Raw genomic sequence first — 23,274 nt, 5'->3', positions numbered from 1 at the left:
CTAATCTGTTTTTAAAATTTACTAAAAACGGTGATTTAAAATTAATCTAACTTCTTTTAACAGAATATAACCAGGCTAAATAGACTCCAGTTTGCAAAACACTGATGTCTCAGTTTATTCTTCCAATATTTAGAATTAAAGCAAATTTAGTCTGCGATAACTTATTTTATATCGTATTTTTCCTTTTAATTTAGTTAATAGATTCACCATTTCTAATTTTAACTGTTGTTTTTAGCATTAGCTTGCTGATATTACATATCTTACTCCTAAGCACTCACCTCTTTTTAGCGAAGATATATTTCCACAATAAGCTGTCCCCTTTACCAATTTTTTATGAATTAAATTTTACAGTAGAGTCTAACTTCAATAAATATGTCTAAAAAGAACCCAATTACTTCCCTATTCAGCTAAAATGTTTTTCTTCTGTTGTAAAAATGAAACACACACAAAATAATTTTTTAATTACATCACTGGCTTAGCATATTCATAGTAATAAAATATAAGATCTGTTATAGTAATCAGGAGGCTTAACCTAAAGAGGCATGTTGATTTACCGTTGAGCCTTTTGTCAATAATAAGATTACTATTATACATTGATGCAGCTTATTTTTTGTGTGCATCGTATTACAAACCTATAGAGTATAAGACAGTAAAAGAAAATTTCCTAAAAGTATGGTTCAGAAGATGTCTTTAAACATGGTTTACAATCGACTAATCTTCTCTATTACCAAATGCGAGTGCTTGAGACCAAGTCCAAACTAAGCAGGATGATTCAACTACTAATAGGTTTAGTGGGCACTGTTGAAAATATTACGTCACATCATTTTCCGGAGGTTGATTTAGAACATGCACCGGTGAGGTAACTTGGCAAATAGTGGTCCACCATTCCCAATGGATTAACTCTAAAATCAGGCGCCGGGTGGACATTTTCGGAGATATCTTCTGTATCAATCGTCGTTGGCTACTGGAGTTCTTCAATAAATGTCTGAAAGCGGGAACTTTTCCAAAAATAATGGAAAATTATATAACGTGGTCGCCCTTATTGGTAAACTAAAGAGATATCTAAGATTGCCTGAATCCTATAGGCTCATCACCCTTGTCTTGGTCTGGGGCAAGATTCTAGATGATTACCAAGAGACTAGTCTATTATCTAACTAACTAACTAACTCAGTGGCGCGACAGCCCATTAAGAGGGCCAAGGCCGACTGTGCCCATCTCAGTTTTCTTGACCTTGGGCTCTGGGGTGCAGGAGCATATGTTCCGGTCAGGTGGTCAGCCGAACGCGGAACCTCCAGTGTTAGTTCCCAAGCATGCTTGGTACTCATTTTATCGACCCACTGAAGGGATGAAAGGCTGAGTCGGCCTTGCCCGGCCCAAGGATCGAACCAAGGACCTGTGGCACGGCAGCGCGAAGCGCTACCACTCAGTCTATTATCTAGTATCTTCAAATTAATTGATTCGGTAGAGGACGGATGTCTTAGTAGACTTTCGTTACAGCAGCTGAACACCCATGTTGAGGAAGATGTTATCGAAGATGTCAACTTTCACCTCAAATCCATCAATTTCGCATTAGATACTACAACTTCTTCTGATCACTTCTTATTAAATTTTAATTTGTGTTGGCAACGTATCAAACTTTTCCACAGATTTAACTCCTTTTGTGACAGACCCTGTAACAAAAAGTATATTTTGAATAACTTTTTTAAAATATTACTACAGTTATTTAAATCAAAACTATTATCAAAAAGAATTATGACTTTTTTTCCAAATTACTTACTCTAATGTTTGAAAATAAGCAAAAAACCGACTATGCTGTTCCAACGATTTTCTATACCATTTGAAGGCTAATTTAAAACTTGTGCATTTATAGTCAAAAATTATTTATAGCTTGTTTCATCCATTACTTTTTATTAGCTGTTGAAGTTAAAAGCTTTTGGTTGAGAAGAAAACATACATTTTAAAGTAAAATTCAAACTTGTGTGATTAGAAAAAAATTCAACGTTGCTCATTAGGCTAATGGTGTCGTAATATGGATTAATGCTTGTGAAAAAAGTAAGGATTTTGGTTTGTAGCTCAGAAATTAGCTAAAATGTCTCCTAACCACAAATTTTTTAAGCGGGGTAGCTAACAAAAATTTTTGATGGGTGAATGATTTCCCAAAACGATTTAATAAATGGAGACGGAATTCAAATATCTGTTTTTTTTTGGTTATAAATTCTCTAAATTTGGTTTGGGTTATAACTTCTTTCTTATTTATTCATTTATTTCATAAATACCAGAACATGAAAAAAAAAGTCCTTGGTATCAAGATAATTTAAACTTTTGTTTATGGTAGTTAAATCTTGAAAACTTTTCTGACATAAGATTTTTATGGGAAAAAAAGCTACAGCACCATAACAGAATCCAGTAAAGTGGTGCATTTTCAAAAACTCATATTTCTCTAATAGCATGATATATATTAACAATTCTTGCACTGTTACCAGTAACGTTAGTGAAAGGTGAAAGAATTAACGCCCCTCCCTCGTGATAACGTAAGTGAAAGAATTAACGCTGAGTAAAATTTCTTCAAAAGTATCTTTCTTCATAATTATATTATTCCACAATAATACTGGCTATCATAAATTAAGGAAAAATTACAAAAACAGCAATAACTCTCCCAAAAATAAGCCAATCCCTATAAAATTTTATTATGTTATAAAAAAATTGCTAAATAGGTAGGTGTTGTTGCTATTTCTCATCCCCACTGGTCCATGAGTCCATTCACCCCCAGGAAATCAAAAAACAAGGCCGGGTCGGGCAGAAAATCCTCCTTTTCAAAATCCACACAGCTAAGGAGGTGGGCCGGGCTGGCTGCACTGGAAAAACATTTGTTGCAGGTGGGATCTGCTGCTGTTCATACCTCATGCACTTTATGTGACCGCTGATGAATCTAGTGAGCGCGGTCTGATAGCCTCTATTACCTCTGAAGGTCAAAGCACAATCCGGCTTATCCCCAGAGTACCAGATATGCACCGGGGGAGTCTTCCAGACTAGCTGGACACCTTTCTTTCTAATGGAGTGAATTTCCGAGGATGTGAGTGCCAATCTTTCCGGCAGAGGTTCATTTGTGCCAAGTTTTGCCAGCGAGTTAGCGATCTCATTCCCGTATAGACCAAATATAAATAAATAGGTAGGTACTTTACTTAAGTCGAAGTAGAGCTGCACAATGGGCTATTGGCGACGGTTTGAGAAACATCCCTGAGGAATAAGACATGTCATCGTAATTTTGATCCTCTGCATAGGGGATGGCTCCACTGATTTGATCCCCCGACGACCTGCACGCGAAGTGGCTCATTTTACGGTAGATTTGTAGTTGTAGTTCCTTTACATCGCACTAGAGCTGCACAATGGGCTATTGCCGACTGTCTGGGAAACATCCCTGAGGATGATCCGAAGACATGCCATCACAATTTTGATCCTCTGCAGAGGAGATGGCACCCTTGCATCGGTAGCCCGACGATCTGCACGTGAAGTCGAGCACTTTACGGTAGAACAGTTTAACGAGGACCCATACCGCACTCCCTCTGTCCCTACGCAGACTGATCCAAGTGGTCACGCACCCTCACTCTGACCGCAGCCAGTGATACTTGATTTCGGTGATCTGCTGGGAACCGTGTCTTAACGATCAGTCCACTGCGGGGCCATTTTACGGTAGAACAGTTTAACGAGAACCGATAAAGCGCATTTTCTGTCTCTAAGCAGGCTGATCAAAATGGTCTCTCACACTCTTACTGACCTCAGCCAGTGACGCCTGACTTCAGTGTTCTACTGGGAACCGTGTCTTCACGATCAGCTCACTGCGGGACTCAATTTGGAAGCATTAACGCATGGAAGGACAATACGCGAGACAAATATCACGCAGAGGAATTCTGAGTGACACACTCAAAATTCCTCTGCGTGATACAGTGATGGAGAAAGAGTATGAAGTCTCAGAAAGTAATACTACTTAAGACTAAAGGACTTATATAATTTTTTTTATAATACTGTCACGGAATGTGTCGGCATGGCCGACCGGCTAAAAGCACTACCCTGGAAACGCGGAGGTCCCGAGTTCGTTTCTCCATGTTATTATTTATTACTTATAGAATGCTTTAGAATATTCTCATTCTTACGTCATTTCTGTTTCCTGATTACACTGTATATAAATTCCTTAGTGTCAAGTGGAAAAAGGCAGTTATACCATGTTTTGTGTATTTTGGATGTTTATTAACAAACCTATTCTACGCCAGTCGTAAATTCTATTCTTTCTACGTGGAGTCATAGATTATGACATAATAAGAACAATATAACAGAATGAAGTGAATTGCATTACACATTACTCGAGTAAGTAAGAGTAAGTTGAGTATGGAGTACCGCATTAGCCAAAAATATTGACAGCCATCTGATATATCTAAACTTTTTCTTTCATCAGAAATGACCACTTCACTCCAATTCTAAGGTATTTCTTTGCAATATGCTAAACGAGCATTTTCGTGTCATTTAGCAATCTGAGTTTTCCTTGATATTTTTAAATTAAATGTTTGGATTATTACTTAAACCGAGCGGCTTCTGCATGGTATTTATATTTAATTTGTGCAGATGACCGAGACTAGCAAGCTTCCAGATTCAAATTTCTTGCTGTGAGGATTTCCCCCCCTTCAATACACTATTTACTGCCACAGCTTTCAGGATTCCTGAGGTAGCTATTTACTGTAGCCGCATTATATTCTGATTTTTTGAGATTCACTCGAGATCATTCCTTTAAAACCTAAAACTTTTTTCCAAATTGTTTTTCAATGACTATGCCAATTTCGCAAGAGCGATGGGCGCTAGGGGGTTAAAATTCATCGTAAGACTTCCGGTTTACAACTTCTGTCTTTTAAGCCCAAGCTTGAAAAAAAAAGCACCATCCATTTTTATCATACTTGTAGTGTTTTCAAGTATAACGCGTTCTTTCAACTTAAGTGTCAATGAAACAAATGACAAATTCGGGAAACTACTCAAGCCTGCTATAATACTATCTAAAAAATAACAAACGGTGCTATTTTACACAAATATAGTCAAATAAGGGATAACATTCACAGCACGGCTACCCTTACACTTAGAGCCATGATGGCTCTGGGGATAGAGCGTTCGCCTTTCAATGAGGTGAACCGGGTTCGAACCCCAGCGAACCCCCATCGAACCCAGGTCGATACGAATCCGCATCCGGCTTGCACCGACCACAGAGCTGACGTGAAATATCCTCAGTGGTAGACCAATAATGGGTTTGAGTCCCTTTGCCACCAGGCTAACCGTGGGAGGTTCTCATGATATAATAAATATAATATAAAATTAATATAAAAGAGGTTCTCGTGATGTAAAACAAATGCTAGTTAGTTTCATCAAAAAGTCCTCCACGAAGGCAAATTTCTCTAAATACTTGATCCAAGAGTTCCCTTGTCTTCTGGATTGGGTTCAAAATTACAAGGCTACGGAGTTGAACATTAGTAGTCGAAAACCGGAAAATTGGGTCGGCTGCTCAGCGACGGTTATAAAATAAAATAAAAGTAACCTTGCCCTTTATTTATGCTATCATATTTTTTAAAGTTTATTTTTGGCTCAAGACCTGTTTGAATTTATAAATTACAGAAAACTCTTATGAGTGGTAAAATTTACGCGTAAATTTAAACACAAATCGAAACAATAAAGCTTCCTAGAATATTACGCTTACGAGGCGACGTGTGAGCAGGCTTAACATAAGCGGACGGATACACCGGAAGTTTTCTAAATTTCTTCCGGTTTCACGAAGCTTTTTATTGTTTATATCCAGTTAACCATCCATATGGAAAAACTTGTCATGTTAAGCAATTAGACGCTATATTTGCGAGCAGAAAATAAATTTGTATATTCAGCTATAACAGCGGTGTTTCGGTGACATTCAGCTGGACTTTATACTTGTTTTCCAGCACCGTAGACAGCGTTGAATAATGTCAAGAAAGGAGAAAATTTTATTTAACGTTTGTAATAAATTTTTCCTACATAATTTCTGTTTATGAATATTTGTTACTTAACTATTGCTAATCAACGTTATTAAAAACACATCATCGCTGACTGATGAACATTTCAAAAACGTTTAACTTCTTTCACCTTTAGATTCATTATTATCCCTCGCAGAATTAGTTTAGACAATATTTTAAGTTACGAGATAACCATAACCAGTTAAGTTACGAAATCAGACACAAAAACGTACATTTTTTTTCGTCGAATTTGGATTCTTTGCAATCGAAAGTTTGGATTCCTTTATGTTGATTTAACTTTTTGCGTATTTCGTTGCATCTTGGGAATTTTTTAAGTGAATCGAAAACATTCCTCCTGATCCCGATCTCAACTGCGGTTGGGAGAGGTGGGCGAAAACCAGTTTTAAGAAGATCTTCATCGCCTGTGCCTCTAAATGCTGTCTTTTCCTTTATACACAGATCCCGTCTCCCAACCCTTGGGAAAGTGATTTACATTAGGTCTATGGAAGATAGCCTTCTTCTCTAGATAGAATTTAAAAAAAAAATCTTACTTAGAATTCTATTTGTCAGAAAGTATTAGACCAATTTTGTTCGAACTTTATTTTTTTGTGATATGAACTGGTGACAACATTTGATGAGACATAGTTTCCTTTTACAATAAAAAAACCAAAAAGTAGAATGAAACCAAACCTGGTCAAAATATTATTTGACATTAGACCAATATACGCAAAATCTGTACCCTAAATAACGAAACTGGTCATTTGTACAGCAAAGAAGCAGACCGACACCCTGTCAGAGAAATACATGTCTAATGGCGTGTATGATCACCTTTAACAGTTACACCACTCTCGGTTTTTCATATTGTTTACCTGGGTCCTTATCAATCACTGTGGCAACCACACCCACTCATGCACCAAGGCAGACTTGAGCTCATAGCAATTGAACTTTGATTTGCGTCGCATATGTGTTCGATGGGGTCCAGATCGGGGGACATCGCAGGGCACGTCAATCGTGGTATGTCATCCGGTTAGAGGTATTCGTTCCGAACTGAGCCCTATGTGTAGGATCGTTATCGTAGATAAAGTTGAAATTTGGTTTATATACTGTGCGGAAAGTCTCACATGGGGGGCAAGGATAGAGTCCATGCATCGTTGACCTGTACTTCTATCGAACACATGAAGGTCTGTCCAGACCAAGGCATACATCCCACTAGTTTATTTCAAAATTGTCGAGTCACACCTCCTTAGTCTCCCTTGTTAGTAGCCCGAACGCAGCGACATCGTTCCTATTTTTCATCCACTGCGCAGTTTGTGTTCTTTATGTCTGAGAACTAAATTGATCCATGCCGAGACCTTTTGTCTAGAAGTTGTTGATCTAACACGCTGAATAGCGACTAACCCATGTCGTTTACTGATCATTTCCTCACGGATTTTGAAATTCCAATATTATTTTATATGAGATTGCGACGCTTGAACTTCGAATTATCATTCTGACACATTTAATTTGAGGCATTCAATAATAATTCGACGTAGTTTACTGATTATTTTTAGTCAATTTTCTATAGTTTTTACCACGTTTACATTAACTTGCCTTCGTGCAGGTCTGTTCGGATGAAATTTTGTAATCGATTTTAAACTAACTTCCCGACTAGCTACAGACTTCAAATTTGGCATATAGTTCAGAATTGGATGACAATGCATGAAAATGAAGAGAAAAAAGGCATACAAAGTAAAATAAAATTAAAGAAAAATTAATATTTTCGCAATTGTCTTTTGTTGTCGATTCGATTATTTCAAATTAGTGTCACATGTCAGTTGAGAAGTTTTGTGTGCAGTGAGTGAAAAGAGACCTTGGAAGTGAGTACAAAATAATAATAATAATAATATTTTTAAAAACCACGTTTTTGTAGTGGAGAATAATAATTAAAAAATAAAAATTTGAAAAACGAAAAACGTCGGGTGCATGAAATACATAACAGTACATATACAAATTTTCTTACTCATACACATGCACATCCACATACATGCATACACACAAACGTATTCTACATACACATCCACATTCAGATATAATTACAGATTTACATACACATATTCTCATAAGCACACATACACACACTAATAAAACATTACTGTTATGTATTTCATGCGCCCCACGTTTTTCGTTTTTCAAATTTTTATTTTTTAATTATTATTCTCCACTACAAAAACGTGGTTTTTAAAAATATTATTATTATTATTATTATTTTCTTATTATAATAAAATTCTGAAATATCCTGTTATTACGTCATGCGAATAGGAAGTTGAATTATCACTTTTTGATATTGCTAATGAAGGTTTTAATACAAATTAAAATCTGTCACCATGCATTTTTTTACGAATTTATTCATCGCTTTTCGACCATTTTCATATGATTTTTTTCGAAATCTTATATTTGTATACGAGTTATATAGTTAGATATGAAGCAACTTATGAGCTTAGCAGGAATAAAAAAACATTTTAAATTTATCTTTTCATAAATTCGTCTTTTTTCTGACTTTTCGAGCAATTTTTGGTTAAAATAATAGCCACCTTCTCCTCACCTGGAACTTAGTATCAAATAGTCGCATTTTTAAGGCTTTCTCTTCACTCTTAAATATAGGCAACATCAACAACCTGAAATTGCAAAAAAATAAATAAATTAATAACTAGGAATCAAATAGATCAAATCTAGAATTGTAATAAGTATTTACAAGAGCACAAGTTAGAAAATTCCGTAAAACAGGGAGAAGGAGAGTAACTTAAAAGAGATAAAGTTCTCAATAAATATTAATTAGAATTTTCTATTTTTGTCTGACAGGCTAGCAAAAAATTAGGTGGTTCAACGATTTCCTATACAAATTTAACGTTTGCACAGTGGGCCAGCATCCTTGGTTTCGTGGCCAAATTTAGTAATTCGATAAAATTTGTTTCAAAATTTAGGGGCTTTTATGTGCAGGTAAATTGAATTCATAGTTGAAATTTTGAAATACACTAAAAATAGCAAAAAAACAAAACAAAATGGCGGCTGAAATATGGCGAGCAAAAATAAAAAATAATTAATATAGTACGTTTAAATAATTAAATATAGCATTGAAAATATAATGATTTTCGTAATTTTATATTAAAAATGAAAAGTAAATTATATTTCCGAAGTAATATTACAAAAAAAGCAATTTTTACAACGGGTTAACGTTTTAGGGCATAACCCAAACTTGTGGCGCCAAGGACAAAAATACTGCTAAATTTCTTTTAGCCATTATATTTTTTTAGCCATGACATTTAACATTTGCCAAATTAAAATTTTGATAGTTTAATATGGACTAACGATGTTTTTTTGGAGGAAAATTTCAAACCTAACGGTTTTTGTTGTCAGAAATGACTTATATAGCTTGGTTTTGAAAAAAACATTTTTTTACCTGTTTAAAGAAGCAATAATTTCAGATGGGTTAACGCAAAAGTGACTAACACGTGCCACGAATGACACGCGAAAGCAACGAAGTAAAAAGCCAATCTAGCATTAAAATTTAAAAGAGTGTTTTTTTTTAAAAAAATATTTTGAAACTTTTAAACTTTCTTTTTACTCTTTTTAAAGACCCAATATCGTTTATCACGGATTAATGGACTTCTTAAAAGACTAAAACTGCTGGAAACTTCAGATTCATCGCCGTGTATCTAACAAATGACCAATAGTTTTTTTTGCCTAATGGGCCACCGAAATATTCAGTGAGCTAGTTATTTTGATCAATAGACTAACATTTCGAAGCAAAGTTTAAAGTTTTGGTTTTTAGATTATATTAATTGAAATTTCATTTTTACTACTTTTTCGAGGATAGTTAACAATGTTCAAAAATTTATTAACTTTCGAGTTAAAATTCCAGCTTGAAGTAATTTAATCAAAAACTAGATAACTGACTTTGGCCATATTTTAATGGTTGGAAAAACGGTTTGATGGGTTAACGATATCCTGTAATGGGCTTAACGTTTTGATACATAATACATTCGTGATTTCCAGGTCAAAAATAAACTAAAACTGATTTTGGATGTAAAACATTTTAACAGTCAGGCAAATGGTATTTATTAATGGGAAAAAGGTGCTTTTAAGGTATACTATAAATTGAAATGACGTTTAGAGGTAACATTCAAAATTGTGGTTTCTAGGTCAAAGATTAACTTAGCCCCTTCCAGCTGAATCTCGTCAAAATCAAGGTATAAGCTTTCGTCTCACATTTCTCGTGCCCCTGATATTTTCGGGATAGAGAGTGTTCAAAAGTAATGCACCGAAATGGTTTAAACATATCCGTCTCTTGTGCCCCAAATTTTTTAAATTCTTTTCTTATATAGAAGGTGGCTGCACCAGATTATTTTTAATGTAACAAGAGTTTATTTTAAACAAGGTGTCAGCACCATCCAAATATATGTATTTGCGATATATATTTCGTACACTTAGCCCAGCTACTTATGCTCTTTGTGAATACTGTGCTCTGTGATAAAATACTGTTTAATATTGAGTACAATATGGAGTCAGAGTTGCATGGAGTTTTAAATTTCAAGCTAAGAAAAAATCTCGAAAATCAAAAATGCATGCATAAATATTGTACTTACATCTTTTCTATGTATATAATTTAATTGAATAAGAAATAGGCGCTTTTATGACCGTTTTTTTAACATAGTAAGATTAAGGGGTTTATTCCGAAGTAACCATGTATTTATATGGGAGGTTTGGTAAAGAAAAGTTTAGATGGAATGAATATTTCCTACTCTAGCTTTTTTGAAAAAATTGGCCAGCTTGGTCTTCTTCAGAAAAGGCTATTTTTATTGTAAACCTCGTAACGAATGTTTACACTGGACAAATACTTTTAAGTCACAGGAAATTTCTGGTTGGATAATGGTTTGCTACTATGGGCAAACATTTCAAGACAAAGTTCAAATTTATTGTTTCAAGGACAAAGAGGTTTATAGTTTGTTCTTGTTTTTCCATTTTGTCATGTTATTAAAATGCACTAATAATTTTATGCAATGGGCCACTGTTTGGAAGCAAATTATCTTCTAAGTTAATACATCGTTAAAACTTATTTAATCCTAAACATAATTTGACAAATGGGCAAACAATTATTTTACTTAGGTTAACAATGTCCGAAACTGGGTTTAAATTTGGAGGCGAAATTTAAACTTATTCGTCGAATTAGTTAGAAAAAAATTCGTCGAAAATTAGCTGAAACTTATTTCGAAGAATATTATTATTATGTATTTATTTTTTGTGGACAAATCAACAAAATTCTTATCGGGATAGCGATGATAGATTAAATTTAATACCTTCAGATTGTAAATCCAAATTTTTGCTGATTTGGTCAAAAAATCAGCTACAATTTCTGTGGGGAATTTTTTAGCGGGCAATCAAACAAAAAGTTTGATGGGTAAATGGAGATTACCGAATTTTTCTAATCTTTACTGAAATTTAAAACATTTTTAAAATATTACTAGAACATTTCAAGTTTAAAGGTATCCTTCAAAGGTATCATTCATTGTAAGGTATCATTCAAAATATTCTCAGAAAACATCATGAAAGTAAAGCAATTTTTTAATGATTGTTTACCATTTGGGTAAAAGCTCTTAAATTAATGAGAAAAAAAAATATTGTTTACATCAAAATTCAAGTTTAAAGGAGTCTGATCGCTGAATAATGAGAATTCAGATTACTGAGAGTTTAAGAGAATAGGTTTTGAAATTCACATTTTAACGAGAATAAAAAAGCCAGCAAAAGGGACAGTTAGCATCATTAAGCTGCACTAAGTGTTTTCAAAAAACTAAAATAGTATTTCTACTGCATCTCGAATAAAAATTAAACTGTTTCGGAATCTTTATTGCGAAGTAAAAAGTGAAGAATTTAATGATTAGTCAGAACACATGGAGATTTTAAAATTAATGGAACATAAAAATGAAATCCGTACCTAAATTATGGTGCATTACATTATTAACGTCATAACTCTTCCCTATAAAGAAACCAAGGCCACACTTGTTCTGTAAAAATTGCAAAGAAAACAATAAGATATAAATGTGATAAGCATTTTCAAATCTCAAAATTAAATAAGAATTTATTAATACATTTAAGACAATTATATTTTACAAAACGAATAAGTGCACTGTGAGAAAGATCACTGGATTAGCGGAAAACGAAGAGAGGAACTTATAGAGTCTATATAAAGACTTATAGTCTACATAAAAACTAGACTAGACTTAAACTTTACAGTCCAAATAAAAAAACTCCCCTTAGAACAAAATCTATGGCCGTCTGCTGCCACAGAAACCAGCTAAATCCCATCTTAAATAGTGACCCAATACTCTTACTTGAAATAATTAAACCTTGTAATCATAGTCACCGCCACTGCCCTAGACATATGGCTAGGGTAATTCTTCCCATAGACAGACTGTGTAAGAGATAGCTTTATTTTTCATCGTGGTTTAGCAAGACTTGCTTGTTTATTTATTTTAAGATATATATTGATTATTAAAAACAAATTATAAAGCAATTACATGAGTATTGTTTTTGAGTTCATCCAACCCTCACACTGCATGTATCTGATTGGTTAAAAAGGTAGGCATGTAAAACCAGACAGAGATGCAGGTTGGTGTAGATTTTCTTTCGTTGAAAGGGAGAGTTCCAGACGCCGATATGTGTTCTCTTCTTTATTAGATCAAAGGCTCGCTAGGAGTGGGGAGACAAACATGTGGGGAGAGGAGTTATCGGCATTGTCAACCTTCATCTATGTAAACGTACCCCACCATAGAATCGAGTTAACATGTCTTATATACACTAGTGAATTAGAATTATATTTTTGTAGTGGTAGACACACTACAGTACTCCCCCACCAGAATTTTATCTACGATAGTATACGATGAACGGATACCACTAGCTGATTCATTGCTGTTTTGTGAGAAGCCGGGAGAGCTGTTTTAAGATCACCGTACTTTTTGCTTGCTGATTGTGAGAACTGTATTAAGTTCACGGTCGTGGTCGCTCCAGTGCTACCTTTAGCAGTCGAGTCTATACGTTGTGTGTGATCGAGACTCAGTTGCAACAGCGCGAGGTAGATATTGTAGCAGTCACAAGTAGAAAATCAACTGTTCAACGGGAACCATCCATCGAAGTAGGCGTGTTCAAATCGAAGTGGGAGTTTCCGTCAAGGTAAGCGTGTTCACATCACGTCCGGGTCACCAATGTGGGGAGAGCAGTTATCGACAATGTCAACCTTCATCTATGAAAAGTTACCCCACCATAGAATCAAGTAACATGTCTTATATACTAGTGAATTAGAATTATATTTTTGTAGTGGTAGACACACTACAAAACGTAATTTCTTTAAGGGTTGACTAGAGGAACAATTTAGCTGTATAACAATTTTCCTCTATGTGTTTATGTATAATAGAATGATTTCAAATGTCGTTTCAAATCAAAATTAATAATGCTCAAATTTAATCCATTTAACAGAAGTTGGATACAAACTGTTTTGGTCATAACTTTGTTGGCGTTTGTAACAGCAAAAATGGTTGTTGGGTTAACGATTCCCTAATAACTGTTAATATTTGGAGTAAAAACACGTGGTTGTTTAGTCGAAACTTAGTGAAAACTTTTTTTGACCATATCGCTTTTGTTAGATATAATTAGAAAGGTTTGATTTTCAGTTTAAATTCAAACTTTTTTTTCCTAATTCATAAAGCGGTCAAAAACTGTATGGACAGAACTTTTAGTAGTGTGTGCTTACAATTTATTACAAGAGGCTTACTTTTGACGTAAAGTTCAGTCTTGTGTTTTCTAGGTCAGAATCTAGCTAAATTTTTTTTTGTTTATAACCTTTTTTGCGCGATGGCCTACAAAAGACTGATGAAGCAAATAATCCACCAACGTTCATTTGCGTTTCCTTTAAAGATTTTATAAAATATTTTTGCAACACATTTTAAGACGAACTTTATATCAAATTAACATAGTACCTTAAAAAATCAGCCGAGACTATGTAATCTCAAGTTATTCGCACTATTACTTTTTAAAGCACAGAGCAGTTTTTTTAAAAAACAATTTGTAATATTTCATTTGATCCGTGATGGCTCAGAGGTTCGCCTTCCAATGAGGTAAACCGGGTTCGAATCCCGCTGAAGGCTAGTCGATACGAATTCCGCATCAGGCTTGCGCCTCCCACAGTGCTGGCGTAAAATATCCTCAGTAGTAGACGGATCATGGGTTAGAGTCCCCTTGCCGTATGTTGTAAATATTGTACATATCTTTTCTACTCAATTTTTTATTTATTATTATAGCATTTTAATTGCTTTATTTTATTATTTAATACCTGAGAATCAAAATTTTAATCGAGAACTAAAAAAAAAACATTTTTTTTATTAACCTTTTTCTTCTCTACTTTTCAAAATTCATTTATTGTCACTTTCTATATGCCATATATACATTAAAAAAATTCTTGTTTAAACTATAATTGTTATTTCTGTATATTTATAAACAAAAAAATATTTCTGTACATTTATAAACAAAATTGTAACCTCCTTTCTTTTGAAATTTTAAATAATTGGTTGAGGTTGGCTGGAATAGTGGCCAGACGCGGATTATACGGGTAAGAACTGTACTAACGTAGGTACTTATCCGCGTCTGGAGAGAAAGAAAGCCCCTTGCCGTTAGGCTAACCGTAGGAGGTTTTCCTCTCTATGTAACACAAATGATTTAAGTTCCATCACAAGGATCACCAAAGGCAAAATTTCTCCCAATACTTGATTCAGAAGCTCCTTTGTCTTCCTTAATGGGTTCAAAATGACAAGGCTACGGAGTTGAACATTGGTAGACGTAAACCCAAAGTTGGGTCAGCTGTTCAACGATGGTTATAAATTGAAATAAAAAATGATTGCTAAAAGATCGATTAGTCTGAAAATAAATCCATGTATGGTGCTTGATGTAAATCTTATCAAAGAAATATAAATCTTATATTTCCTTGCAGCTTGGCTCACCGTGGGAGGTTTTCGTGGTTTTTCTCTCCATGTAACGCAAACGCGGGTTAGTTCCATCAAAAAGTACTCCACAAATGCAAATTCCTCCCAATACTTGATCCAAGAATTCCCTTGTATTCTGGATTAGGTTCAAAATTCAAGACTGCGGAGTTTAACATTAATACTCGTAAACCCCTCCCCCCCCCCACAAATAAAAAAAATTGGGTCGGCAGTTCAACGGCTGTTATAAAATAAAATATTTTATTCATAAATTAAAATGTGCTGTTGATTTTTAGATTATGAATAAACTGAAACTTCATTTTTACTACATTTTGTCGGGTAGTTAACAATGTTCCAAAATTTATCAATTTTTGAATTAAAATCCCAGGTGGAAGTAATTTAATCAGAAATTAAACGTGAACCGGGTTCCAATCCCAGCGATGGCTTGCACCGACCGCTGTTCTGACGTAAAATATTCTCAATGGTAGATGGATCATGGGTTAGAGTTTCCTTTTGACGTCAGGCTAACCGTGAAGGTTTTCGAGGTTTTCCTCTCCATGTAATGTAAATGCGGGTTAGTTCCACCAAAAAGTCCTCCATGAAGGCAAATTTCTTCCAACACTTGATCCAGGAGTTCCCTTGTCTTCCGGATTATTTTCGAAATTAAAAGGCTACGGAGTTGAATATTGGTAGTCGTAAACCTCAAAAAAATTGGGTCTGCTGTTATGAAATAAAATATTTTATTTATTAATTAAAATGTGCAAGACAAGCGTGTTTACCGATCACGAATATTTTCGTGACTTTTATTCTGCATTCGATGATTTTCAAGAATTTTTGGTGTAAATAATTTTTAAGATGCAATTTCTCTAACGGTATCGAAAAATAATAATCAGTTTTTCTAAAGAAATTGCAATTAATGTATCCACTGTAAAATGAGATTTTGCTGAGGATGAATATAACAACGCCGGCTTGAAAAAAAAATCTGATTTTCGCAGTAGCTGTGACGTCAGGAGCAGACGATCCAGAATTCAGTTAATTCCCAAGCACAAACTTTTTCTTAAATACAATTAATTTCTTTGTTAAAGGCGATTATACAGTGCCTGGGCAAATTATTAGACGCACTATAAGATTCTACGTAAAACTATACTACGTAAAACAAAGCTGTATACTACGTGATACTATACAGCTTTGTTGTTTTTAAACGACTGTTTGCAATTGTTGACGTTCGCGTATCAATTGGTGAAATTAGACGATATATAATATAAATTCGACAATTGAATAATTTAGACGATCTATTAGATAAATATATATTACTTGTGGGCTGCGTCCCCTGCTCGTTAACGCTCGCCAACCCCCGAAAATTGCTACGCAATCTTATAGGGTTTGCTTCGCTCGCTACTAACTTAGGTACATTGCAAATGCACAAAATTCTAAGAATTCAAAACAATCATTCAAATCTATATAACAACTTTTTTTTTAAAAAAAATTACATCTTTTTAGTAAATACTAAGTCATTAAAATAAATTTGAATTCAAAGAAATGACATGTAATTCGTTAAACCTATTAGAAATGTGCTATAATATAAAATCTTAAGACACAATTTCTAAAACTGATATCTCTTTAAAAAAGGTTAAAATTTTGGCTGTAATTAAGTCTATTAAAAACTGAAATAAGTGAATTAAATTGAAAAAACCTGCATAAACAAATAAATTCTAGTAAAACAAATAAATTCGTGATATAAATAAAAAATCGTCAAATAAATTCGTAATATATAAATTCGTGAAAAAAAGCGCTTTCGACAAAATACTAAAATAGAGATCTATCGACAAAGACTACTCACTTCTGCCTAGCTTATGCTCTCTGGTTACTTCAGTTTCCGTTTATAAAAGCGCTATGTGTTGAGCCATCTCAGCTAGATTTGGCATGTGACATTTTTAGCGGCAATCATGGGTCGATTTTCTAGCGTTGCCATTCGGGGAGTTGTAATGAGGCTTTTTTTTGTCGCCGTGTAAGAGAAATATATAAACTCCTGTCTGTGAAAATTGCAACACCATGAAGGAATCGTCATAATTGAATGAAATTTAATAAACAGTTGAGTGGTAGTGGTACAAATAAATGATTAAACTTTCAAAGCAAACAAACAATAACAAGAGATCGAAATCAGTATTTTGTGCAACCGCCACTCTCCGCAATAAGTGCTGCCACACGACATGGCATGGAGTCAAGCAAACTTTGAATGTCTGTCTGAGGAAGAGAATTCAATACTGCTTGTATGCGTACCCAAAGTTCGTCTTTAGAAGCAACAGGACGAGGATTACGAGCGTAACTTCGATCAACGAAATCCCACACATGTTCAATCGGCGACATATCCGCGGAATACGCCGGCCAAGGAAGAAGTTGTACCTGTCGCGATGCAAGGAAGGATTGAACAGTCCTAGCAATATGAGGGCGGGCATTGTACTGTTGAAATACAGCACCTGGCAAGGCTTGAAGGAAGGGAACAGCTTGGGGCTGTAGGACTTCACTGATGTACCGGTTGCTGTTCAGATTGCCCACAATTCGCAGCAATTGAGATCGTCCATGATATGCTATGTCACCGCAGACCATAACCCTGGGTGTTCGTCCACTGTGGCGTTCGATAACACACTCCGGAAGATGGCGTTCACCGACATAGTGTCTGACACGAATGCGGCCATTATTGTACCACAAATTGAAGCGAGATTGGTCAGAAAACACGACACGCTGCCAATCAGCAAGCCAGTCCCTATGCTGGTTGGCCCATTGCAGCCGCAGGCGGTGAAGGTTTAGCGTGAGGGGGATCCTGTATAAATGAGTCCTTGCGCGCAGTCCACGCTGCAGCAGACGTCTACGAATTGATAAAGCACACAATGAAACACCTGTTGCTATTGACCACCGTGCTGCCAGTTGTCTAGAGGGAGCCGTACGGTCCGTTAGCGCAACGCCGAACAAGTGTCTATCATCGCGAGCTGACGTGACATTTCAGGGTCCACTCCCGGATTTCCGAGTTGTCTGACGCTCGTCCATCCACTGCTTTCAAACACGCATCACTGTGCTGATGTTACGCTGCACACGAGCGGCTACTGCACGATAAGATAATCCAGCTTCACGAAGGCCGATGATTCTCCCCCGTTTAAACTCCGTAAGTTGTTGAAATCTCGCTCTCTTTCGTCGAATAGGCATAAGTAATGACTAAGCTAACATTTACCACTAGCAGATAACCACCGATAACCATACTCGCTTGGTTGCATCCGTCTATTTATTCGGATCCATCTGCCGTTCAGAGGGCGCTGCTCAGCATACGCATGCGCGACGAATCTGAAATTCTAATCATTTGCATATCATGCTCTACTTTGCATTTCCTGAAAAATTCAGTTCACTCGCATAAGTCCTTCATGGTGTTGCAATTTTCGCAAACATGAGTTTATATAGATTTATTATATCAGGTAAGATATAATTATAATTTAATAATTAGACCAAATCACTAGACGCACTGTAGTATTTTGATAATGACATGTTTTGTACGAGTTTATATGAAATACTTTTTTATATTTAAACATACATCATTCAGGAGATTTTTTTATATTCTTCCTATTTGTATTCATTTTTAACGTTTTGCATTACAATGTTAACTTATTGATACACGAACGTAAACAAGTGCAAACCGGTTTCAGTCGTGCAAAAACTGTAGAGTATCACCTGATAATTAAGATTTCACATATAATCTTATAGTGTCTCTATTAATTTGGACACGGACTGTATATCGCAAATCTTTGATGTAGTTGAAGAACAAAATTCGCCAACGAAAAAAAATTTTTTTTTGCAGAGTTGAGTTGAATAAATAAGATGCAATGTTTATTTGGATTGAAAAAATTACATGCACTGCACATGAAAAATTCACAAAGTTTTTAAGTTTTACAAGATGGTGCGAAAGTCTGTAAGCATAGGATTCCATGTGTTAATGCCTCGTGTGATAAAAATGTCTTTTACATTATATTAAAAATAAACATTAAAGCGCAAATATTTTCTAATAGGCAAATTCTAGGCTGAATTACTTGCAAGTTTAATTGAAGTATGACTTCAATATATAAATGATTTCATTTTATACATCGCAAATCTACAATTTAGTTAACGTACAAAATTTATCAATGAAAAAAGGAAGTTTTCGCAGTGTTGTTTGTGTTGCATAAAGATGTAATGTTTATTTGGATTGTAAAAATCATATGCAATGCGTATATGAAATTCACAACATTTTAAACACTGAAATAGGGTGCAAAAGTCTGTACGCATGTATCAAATTTGATTCCATCTGTTTATGTATAGTGTGATATAAATGTCTTATTTTAGATTATATTAAAAATGAACAATTAGGTGCAAATTCTGAGATGAATACTTGAAAATTCTCCTCTCATTTTTAGAATTCAAATTTTTGTGGATATTTCATCGCCTCTTTATCAGGAAATAAATTTATTTTTTGATGTCTTGTGACGCATACACAAACAAGTATTAAAGAGAACACTTTATTACGTTAAAAATTACTTGCAAAGTTTCCGAGATATGTAAAAACTACGGTGGGGGGAGGTTAATCAAACATAACTCCCTCTATGCTATGTAACTCCCTGTATCACACAGTGAAACATTTCGGTATATTAATTGCAGAAACAACGTCCTTATTTTTTTTAAAGAAAAATCTTTTATCTATGCCAAAAGCGCAATAATAAATTTATAAATACATGACCTTGATTTTTAAAATAAACTAGAGCACAATTTTGTCCGCATAAAGAGAATTAGCGCTTAGTTTTTTCATCTGCAGTGTTACACATGATCAACCACGTGGTAAATGATTAATTGATAGATATTTAAAAGATTGGAATTACCGCTCATTTGAAAAGAACTTCAATCATAGGTAGGCGAGTCATCCCCTCAAATAGTCTTTCCAACCTGTAAGAGGATATAAAACTATTTTAAGAAATAAAAATGTTGCATTTTTGTATTTGCATTAGAAATTAAAAATAATTCTTTTCAATCCATTTATTTATTATTATCTAAAAGTGCCTTCCGTCCAATAAGTTGATCGGAAAAAAGTGTAAAATATATTAATTTTAATTATGATATTTTACACTTTTTCCGTTTGCTGCACTGTAATAAAAAAAAATTTCCGGAAAAAGATTGAGCTTATTTTTAGTTACAAAAAGCAATGTCATTAAAATAAACTATTTCAATAATTCATGCGAGTATCTGAACGAGTAGTTTTGTCAAATAATGTACATAGGTAAACAAGTCTAGCCTTCAATGACATAATGTAAACTAGTTCCCCGATGTTAGGCGTGGTCCCTGTGTGTAAGGGAGAAAACAACGTTTAGGGGCACAGTAACAGAGGTTCTTGTTGTTGTTGCTAATGCCACTTGCCACACGGGCAAGCCTACTTGGTGAAACCGAGCAAATTTAAGGCAGAGTGTGCGTTTCTTGTTTTTCAGTGGCGCCATCTATGGCCAAGAATTAGACTTCTGCCACACCATATGTCGCACTCAAATATAGGGCGGACCCATTCATTCATCCGCAGATCGTAATTTTGACCTGAATCAGAGAATGATCGATCTCCAATCCTGTACCCCCAGAGGTACTGATTTGAACATGTAGGACTTTGTGACCCGGTAGATTTGCACCCTCCTCTCCTCCTAACCAATACTGGGAATAGTGAAGCATTGTGGGAAAGAAATTTTTTTTCTCTCTCGTTGGTTTCTTCTGTATTTTTACTTTACTGATAAACAGTACTGTACTATTAAGATTTTTCTTTGAATATGCATCTATATCACCCATATTAATTAAGTGTACTAACACATTTTAACATTGAAATTTTAATAAAATAGCGGTTGGAGATAGGCAGCGTACCCAACTATGCACGTAGAGTTGTCCAACAACCTGAATTGCGAATCCATCCGGCTGATCACCGTTGCATCAATTAGCAGTTTTCCTTTCCTTTTGAAAATTCATCACAGAGATAAGAGAATCAAAATAATGCACCCTCATGGGTCGGAAGTAGAGCGCTACAAGTAGCGAAACTACTGTAGCCGATACTTTTTTTTCGTTGTTTGTAGTGTAGCGTGTAGTGTGATACACAAAAACAGTAGTTTGTAGTGATTTCTGGCAACTACTTTTAAAGTTTATTTCATAACCGTCGTTGAACAGCCGTCCCAATTTTTTGGGTTTTTTGAATTCTTGAGCCCAATCCAGAAGACAAGGGAACTCCTGAATCAAGTATTGGTAGAAATTTCCTTCGTGGGGGACTTTTTGGTGGAACTATACCGCATTTACGTTACATGACCACGAGAACCTCCCACTGTTAGCCTGATGGTAAGGGGACTCTAACCTATGATCCGTCTACCAATGAGGATATTTTACGCCAGCACTGTGGTTGGTGCAAGCCGGATGCGAAATTCGTATCAATCAGCCACAGCTGAGATTCCAACCCGGGACACAGCATTGGAAGGCGAAAGTTCTATCACTGAAAAAAAAAAATTTTTCGTCTGATGCTCCAGAGCAGCAAGTTCTTTTAAATTTTTATTTTGCAGCAGTTATTTTTTCATGTTCTTAATTTATTTTGTTCATTATTATTGGGAATCTTGTAAACAAAGGAATCATTGGAAATCGAAGCATTAAGATTGAGTCCTAGAACGTGAAGATCAGATCATTAAAGATATTCAGGGTGTTCCATTTTTTATTTTGTGCACTTGTACTTCATTTCTAGAGGGCAATCAAAATGCATTAATCCTTAAATCCCAAATATTAGATGATTTCTTATCATTTCCTTAATTAAATATTCACTTTCAAGAAGAACATAAGAGTTTAAAGGTTAATAGAATAGATTCGTAAAAAGTGCTTTAGAATAAATAACTATCTCATGTAAAGATGAATTAACATTTCTTAATAACTTCTCATGCTTAACTAAGTCAATTTTTTTATTCAAAACCATTTTGGAACATTTGTGTGAATTATTCTCTCCAGTAAAATTGCCTTATCATTAAGAATTTCTTGAACTACAGATGTATCACTTTTTTAGAAGCATAAAATCATTCTGTTTGTGTCAGAGTCAGTCTTTTAATCGATCATTGAAAAGAGCTATAATATTTCAGCTTTTTAGTGTAAAATGTAATATTTTAGTCTGAGATCTTTTTCTTAAGGGAGTTTCTTTTATTTGATTTTATTATTAAATATTTTATCTGAAACTACTTTTTTTAATCATGCGTTTTAATATCTACTTGCATTAGTTTTTATTCACATTTTACATTGATTAATTAATTAATTTTTTTAAATACATTGTGGCATCTCATTAGATACTAGGTATTTAAAATGAATTGCTTCATTTGGAGGTAAGCATATATTTGTATCAATTCAATATTTGTATTTATACTTTGCATGTAATATTTACATTGGGCAGCAAATTGATTTATTTAATAAATTAGACTTAAATGTCGACGCATGGTTTTATTATTAGCCCCAAATTTTTGTACTTATTTTCTATTTTAAAAATTAAACGTAATTTTTATCATTGCCTATCAAAAATGCATTTTTTTTTGCATTTTTTTTTGCATTAAACAAATAGTTTCAAGAAACTAAATCATTAAGTTATTATCCGATTAAAACTTCGTTCGCTTCAAAAAATATTCAAACAAGAAATAACAGTATACATGTTTCAAGCGCTCAAAGACAAGCACCCATTTTCAAGACTCCAGGAAATTAAATTGGTAGCAACAAGCATTGACAAATTTAAATCTTTGATCAAAACAGGTGAAGATTTCAGAATTAATAAAACAAAAGAATTATTATCTTACCTGTATTTTGTTGTACTACGTTATACAGCTCAACTGACACCATATCTGTTTCCTATAAAAAAATAGTTGCTTTAATAAAATAATAGTTCAAAAAAAATTGAAGTGCTCAAATCAAATCTATATAAAAGAATTTTTATGCCATTTGCACATGGTATTAAAAACTCAATTATTTTCAATACACTACGACATTCAGGAACGAACTTAGGGTCTTAGCGGCCCTCAATTAACTTCCTAACTCTTCCCTATTAGAGAAATAGTTACGTCAGTAGAACCATATTTTAAAAAAAGCAGTCTAAATTGCAGATCTCCAGATTTAAATACCTGTGATTTTTTTATGAGATTAAATCAAAGTGACTATTATTTAGCAGGATTACGATGAAAGGCCACATCAACTACCATTTATAG

The 23,274-nt window shown here is 34.5% G+C and overlaps 1 long non-coding RNA gene across 2 annotated transcripts in view; it reads right to left on the bottom strand.

The window, feature by feature from the left end:
• Positions 1–441: 441 nt before the first annotated feature.
• LOC110282414 (uncharacterized) overlaps positions 442–23,274 on the bottom strand; it is a 113,519-nt gene continuing 90,686 nt past the window's right edge. For both annotated transcript variants that reach the window (XR_015431038.1, XR_015431037.1), the window contains 5 exons: positions 22,870–22,921; positions 19,915–19,978; positions 11,986–12,055; positions 8,599–8,671; positions 442–1,670 (listed from right to left, as the gene is read on the bottom strand). This is a non-coding gene — a long non-coding RNA (uncharacterized LOC110282414). The remainder of the gene's footprint in view (positions 1,671–8,598; positions 8,672–11,985; positions 12,056–19,914; positions 19,979–22,869; positions 22,922–23,274) is intronic.

The sequence above is a fragment of the Parasteatoda tepidariorum genome, unplaced genomic scaffold, assembly GCF_982258835.1.
Source record: "Parasteatoda tepidariorum strain Cologne lab strain unplaced genomic scaffold, Ptep-v5.0 scaffold_12, whole genome shotgun sequence".
In the NCBI taxonomy this organism is placed as follows: Eukaryota; Metazoa; Arthropoda; class Arachnida; order Araneae; family Theridiidae; genus Parasteatoda; species Parasteatoda tepidariorum.
Note: the sequence above shows the minus strand (reverse complement) of the source record. Positions and strands in the feature narration are given on the sequence as shown.